This window comes from Adelges cooleyi, unplaced genomic scaffold (genome assembly GCF_023614345.1).
Source record: "Adelges cooleyi isolate 19-005CV unplaced genomic scaffold, UGA_ACOO_1.1 ACOO_flye_CR_arks_rails_tigmint_CR_PRNA_795, whole genome shotgun sequence".
NCBI lineage: Eukaryota > Metazoa > Arthropoda > Insecta > Hemiptera > Adelgidae > Adelges > Adelges cooleyi.
The window spans coordinates 222,602-229,710 of NW_026096508.1; the positions used below are offsets into that span (position 1 = coordinate 222,602).

A 7,109-nucleotide genomic window follows, 5' to 3' on the forward strand; every position below is an offset into this window, starting at 1 on the left:
CTTCCTACAAACAAAAACTTTACAGTTGGTCCACTTTAACTATGTTTACTATAGAGACATACAAATATCCAGGTGGAACAACTAAATTAGAGTTGCCCTACTAAATGTTTACAGGAACAACTTTTTATTAAATTCATTCAAATAGAGTCATATTAAGCCCCTCTAATAAGCTTTCTTTTATCGGCACCAAATTTTGAATAACTCAGTATAACTAGTAATGTATTGTAATGACCTTATATTAACCACAGTTTTAGATAGATCAATTTTGTATTTTGTAGTGACTAACTTATCTCCTTATTTATTGGGTTAAAAAATATATTGAACAATTTGACTTATTGTTATCGAAAATAATCAGGAATATTTGAAATATTGGACAAAAATGTCATGCAACGTTTGAATATTTTTTCGGGCATATGTGTTTTTTTTAATTTCTCAATTGAAATTGATAATGAAATGTACGTGTTACCATTTAGAACTCGAAAATGTCTATTAAAAAAAAACTTGTTAAGGGGGGGTAAAATCAATTGTGAAAAGTTTTTAGCCGAGTCTGCCACCACGAAAGAGCATTTACATGTCTCGTTGAAATACCGAGATAAATTTAGAGTAGTGGTGGAATTATAAATAATCATATAGTATATTAAGAAGCAGTAACAAGCTAGTATCTAAGGTGGCTAGTATATTAAAACATCATGTTTCTGGCTAATATTGTAATTTTTAATATCTGGCTTAAAACAATTCATAGGAAATTTGGGCACTTAAACTATTTTGAATTTATCATTTAGCTCTAATTTGAACGTTGAACGTACGACATATTTCTTATCAAATAACAGTGTAACACTTTTTTCGGTTATGTGCCAGAGCTAATTCCTACCCCAACCCCCTATCTCCCACCCCTATCTCCTACCATCTATAACTCACCCCTATCTCCCATCCCCTATATCCTACCCCTAACTTTCATCCCCTATCACTCACATCCTATCTTTTACCTTCTATCTCCCTATTGTATAAAAGCATTATAAAAAAAAAAAATCATTTCTTATTAAACTCTATGATATATATTGTGATCATGATAAAATAATCAACCTGTATAGTGTTAAAGGATAGAAATCATTCTTTATCTTTCTCTGAGTGTTATAATGTGTAATTACAAAAGCAATTAATAAATAAAAAAAAAAATCTTCCTCCGAGACAGTCGAACGAAAAATATTTTTTTCATATATATTCTATAAACTATTTCATAATAAATTTAGTTAAATGGAATTCCACATATTTCTTTTTACATCGTTTTTTTATGTAAAAGCTGCTCTAAAGTACTAAAAAATCGTAAAAAACATGATTCCTATTTAAACTCATTTAATTGTTATTCTTATAAATAATATTATGTCAGTTTCAAGTTAGCAAACAGTAATTTGATATTTTTAATTTGTTGAATAGTTGGCGATAAAAAGCGTACAGGTATAGTATAGGCAGTCATGTTAGTAGTTACCTAATGTGCACTGTCGTCATTATATTTTTAATATTTAATAATTCTTCTTATAAACCATTAAGTTAGTTATTTTTCTTATCATTGTCTTTCTTTTTTACCGTGGTTTTCGTCGAACTTTTTTTCTAACACTCTAAGTTCAAACCACCAGCATAACATACATACATAAGCAATACATAAGATGTGTTAATATTCATCTACTGGAATTAGAATAGTATCCCTCTTAACAGTTTAAAAAATAGTGTAAAACCTGTTATATTTAAAGCTATTATATTCTTACATATTCACTTTTAAAAATGTTTTATTGTTAAAAGTTCTCAAATATATAAAAAATATTTTTTTTTTGTTAGGATGGTTGCCTTAACTTCTAAGTGCTATGCTTTTTCGTCACTTATTACTTTGTTTAATTTTATTTGATTTGCACAATTGAACAATGGTACCGAAAATATTGACGATAATAAACCTTGCGAGCATACCAAGACATTAATTATACGTATAAAATCGTGTAAACGAATAGCCGTTTTGTACGGTTAAGAGACATAATGCCAAAATAATGTAATAAGAATGAATCATATTTTTATTAGAAAATTGTTAAGTGGCTTTTGTTTAGTATTTTCTGTACGCTTACAATAACCATGTATATCATTATTATTTAGACACTATATGAGTAAAAGGTAAGCACTATAATCAGTAATCACACATTTAACACTAATGCACTAGTGAAAATTGTCAATATTATAACATTTTTTTTACATTGATTACGCGAATTTATTTGAATACATTTTGGCAACTGTTATGGTAAAATATGCTGCATTTCAATCTAAAATATGTAAAAAATTTTAAAATTCAGAAATGAAGGGACGGAGAACTATAGTAATGGTAAGACATGGATGAGCCAGTAGTCTGAAAAAAACGTCTTCTGTGGATGGTACGATTCGGAGTTGTCCGAACGAGGTAATAAAACACAAACATTTAAACTAACGATAATAAAAAGTTTTTGCATATATTTTCTTAGCATTTGCCGAAAAAAAATATAGGAAATTGCTAATACTTTTGTAGCAGATTACAGATCTTGTTAACGGGTGTCAATCTTTTTATAGAGATTTACATGTCTGATATTTTGGGAAGATAATTTTTTGTCAGAGTTTACCGTCCCTCAAAAATTTTACTCATACCCCTTGCGACTTCTAAGGTTGGGGATAATTTTCATATGAAAAACGACTTTTTTACGAAATTAGTTTGATTGTATAATTTTAAGAATGAACAATTTAGGTATTAATTAATGAGACAGGTTGAGAGAATGTCAGATGAACTGTTTGTTTATAAGATGAAATATGGGAGCTACGCCAATAGCTGGAAAGTCAAGAGAACATAAATTGAGATAGTTTGAGCACGTTAAAAAAAGAAAGGCAAGTGAAATATTATAATTAGATGCGAAATCACAATGGGGTTGATGTGTATTATGTTTATGTTGGGTGATTTGACGAGGCAAGTCAACTCAAGATGATATAAATGAGCTGTGAATTTCCATTTTCTAGGATTGGAAGAAGCTCACGAATGCGGTCGTTTGATGAAATCCGCGGGCTATTATTTCGACATTGTGTTCACATCTCTGTTAACTAGAGCTCACCAAACATTAGACGTGGTCGCCAAGTACTTAGGACAGCCCGATGTGCAAGTAATAGATACATGGAGACCGAGCGAACGGCACTATGGCGCTTTGACCGGATACGTCAAAGGCCATCTGGTAGACATATACGGGGAAAAACAGGTAAAACTATCCGTTGAGTTTATGTTTTTTACACGTATTCCTTTTGTAAGCCGCCTTTTCCGTAGAAGGGCGCAGTTGTTTTTGAACCGACTGAGAACCGAAGATGAAGTTCTTGGAAACTATCAGTTTATCTGGACTTTTCCATTTTGATTTCCTGTTAAAAGGTTGTAACGTGTAACTTAATATATAATATCTATATATATATATATATATATATATAAAAATTAATGTCTGTTTGTCCTTTATGCATTAGTACACCATTGACCTGATCGCCTTGAATTTTTGGGAAGTTGTTGAGTACACTACTGCAAACCTAACTGGCATAGTAATTTTTGAAATATCCATCCCCAAGGGTGACCTCAATCACGAACTTTGTACTTTAAATACGAAACGTTTTCCGTTGCTAACCCAAAATAAACACTTGGTATGTAACCATGGTAGCCACGGTACTCGAGCGAGGTAGGTGATGATTTAAGGAACAGGCCGATTCTATGTTTCACGATTCTGGACCAGCTTTAAAATGTTGAAACGGGATCTGGGACTGAGACTGGGACATGATAACCGAAAAAAGTGTCACAAAAACGCTGTCACGCTGTTATCTGATAAAAGATTAGAGATTAGAGATGAGGGATGGGGATGGGAATGGGGAAATAGAAGTTATTTTACTCAGCTCTGACAGACTAAATCTCAGGCAACGCCGCGTCCGGACAGCTTGTTGTAGTATAAAAATGCAAACGACTCGTCTTCCAACTAGCTTATTTTTAAATTAAAAAAGCTAGGTGACAATATCCTAACACGCATTTAAGTCAGCATAATTGCTCATATTTGCAATGACCAAATTCGATCTAATTGTAAAAAAACTGAGCAACCATACACCAGGGATCTCCTAGTTAGTTATTTTTGTGAACTATTGTACACATTGTTTGATTGCAGGTGCAAATATGGAGACGGAGTTTCGATGTGAAGCCACGAGCGATGGATTCTGGCCACAAGTATTACGATGCGGTCATGAACAACCCGAAACTCAAGAAGTACGCCAACGAGCATAACGTTAAGTTCCCTGTGACTGAATCGCTCAAAGAGACCATGAAGAGAGTGATACCGTTTTGGGAGCAGATGATTGCGCCCGCCGTGCGACAAGGACAACGGGTATTGATCGTTGCTCACGGTACGGTGTTGCGAAGCCTCGTCAAGTATTTAGAAGGTACCGAGTTTGTTAAACGACTAAATATTCTCATATAATAAATGTCATAGATAACACGCCGAGTTTAATGGGTTCGTCTTTCGGTATGTTTTATTATAATGCAATTTAAAACAAACATAGTTGGGTCGGAGAGTTAACATCGGTCTGCAGGAGTTGTTAATAACAATTAATGTTATAAGTGATAACAATCAAAGTGAAAATATATTTTTAAAAAAAAATACTTCGAAGCAAAACCGTGTAAATAGTAAAAATTAGATATTCAATGCAAATGTAAATTATTTCATAGACTGTAAAATAATATGTATTTACAATACGGTTCGCGAGATAATGGGAGCAAGTCAATTTATAACAAAAATGAGTTTGACACTGAACATATAAACTAAAATTGTGTATATTGTGTGAAAAAATAATACTTCCGCATCAAAAAATTCTAAAGCTATAGAATTAAGGGACTGTGTTTTACACTAGCATATTTATTAAGGCTAAAGGCTAAGTTAAATAGGTAGTTTTTGGCGGAAAAATTGGCCGGTACTCAATAGTCTTGAGGCGCATTGTATTGGCAATTTTTGACTAAAACTTAACAGTATGCTACATTTTTAAACATATGTATTACCATAGAAAATATGGAACTATTTTAGTACGTAGTTTTTTTCAATTTTTATAATGCATATAGTAATCTATTTTTGTACAAAAACATATACTTCTACTTCAAACGCTCTGTTCCTAAGAATACTTCTATTTAAGTTTTGATTAATTCTTCATAACATTTTCAATGCATCGATTGTGGCATAATTTAAAAATTATTTTTTGTTAGTTTATTATTTCAGTTTTGCATCGTAGCTTAAAGAAATGAAAATATTAAAATTTTTAACAACATATTAAACGCAGTAAAAAAATAATTTATTTTATAGAGACACTGAATTTACATTCAGTCTTATTTTCAGCCTTCCATTTTTTGTCAATTAATTATTTAAGTTTAAAAAAATTGAAAATTTGCAGTTTCTTACATTAAAATAATTATTGTACTAAAAACAATTTTCAAATTGTGCCACGATCGATGCTTTGAAAATATTATAAAGAATTTAAATGTTTTTTCAAAATATAATTTAAAGTATTCTTTGGGACAGTACGTTTGAAGTAGAAACATATGTTATTGTTTAAAAAATAGTTCCTAGATGCGTTATAGAAATTAAATACCAAAATAGATCCTTCTTTACTATGGTAGTATAAATGTTTAAAAAGTTAGCCTAATGGTAAGTTTCAGTCCAAAATTGCCTATACATTGCTTCTTAAAAAATGCAAGTGTTCCTTTAATATAATTTACAAATTTTATTTTTTTACCGCTAATAGCAATGTTAACGTGTTTTATTATTGTTTGTACAGGCATATCAAACGACGACATTTGCTCAATAAACATTCCATCAGGTATTCCATTCTTCTACAAGTTTGACGAGTACATGCAGGTGGTGTCGACCAAGGAATTTCTGGGAGATCCAAAGCGAGTACAAGAGGGTATTGCCAGAGCCGCATCAAGCGGTACCATAATACAACATTGAACAACTATCATTTTTTATGTACACTAATGTTCGGACTGTATTCGGATGTACTAAGCGTTTAAATAATGACTATTTTGTAAGTTGTTTTGTGTCTTGGCACTTCCTATTTGTCCCACCTCTTTCTTAACCCCCCCTCCCCCCCTTATCTTTTCTCCAACACTCGTCGTAAATTGTGTTTTATTTATTTTGTATAAGTTAATTTTTTTGATATTATTACACGTATAAAATAGATATAATGATATATATATATTATATATTTATATAACGATTAATGAATAATGAATTATATTTTTTTTTATTGAAAAACATATTATATTAGATTTATAGGTTAGGTTAGGTTTGGGGTGAGGGTTGTAAATTTGGAAAAACGACAAAAAAATGTTAACACCAACAGCGGAAACGGTACCAATATATTATTTGTTTTTGTATTGGGTCGTATGTTGTAGAAAAAAATGTTGTAACTATTTAAATTCTGTAGCTGAAATTTCGCTTAATTTTATTTTTTACACCACAATTGTAACATATGCTCTAAAATATATTGTTTTTGGAAATACGTATGTTGTTTGTTGTATACATTTATGTATGACCAACAAGTAACTGTTTGAATAATTGAATACAATAACTGTTTTTCTCTTATTTCGATAAATAACTTTTAAAACACATTCACACCGTGATTTTAGTACGGTCCGGTGTAAGAAAATAAATATGAAATTATTTACTGATTATTAGAAAACAATAATTTAAATAATATGAAGGATACTTAAGACTGACCAGAGTTTTAAATGAAGGTTCTGTATTTACAAATGAGCATCAAAGCGTTAATTTGAAAGTGATTTTATTCGAGAGGACTAGTACAGTAGAGTATTGGCATAATGTAATCAAAGCAATGAGAAACGGAGAGGTCACAGGTCTACAAGAATTATTATAAATAAAAGTGATAAAATTGAATAAAATCGCTTTCAAATAAACGCTTTGATGCTCATTTGTAAATACAGAACCTTCATTTAAAACTTTCTAACTTTGCTGGTTTATACTGTGCTTGGTTTGGACTGTACTGGCTTGAAAATACTAACTACCGATTTGCATCGAAGCGTT

At 31.1% G+C, this 7,109-nt stretch overlaps 1 pseudogene; it reads left to right on the forward strand.

The window, feature by feature from the left end:
• The first annotated feature begins 2,335 nt into the window (after positions 1 to 2,335).
• LOC126845508 (2,3-bisphosphoglycerate-dependent phosphoglycerate mutase-like) lies at positions 2,336 to 6,014 on the forward strand (annotated as a pseudogene).
• Positions 6,015 to 7,109: the final 1,095 nt, after the last annotated feature.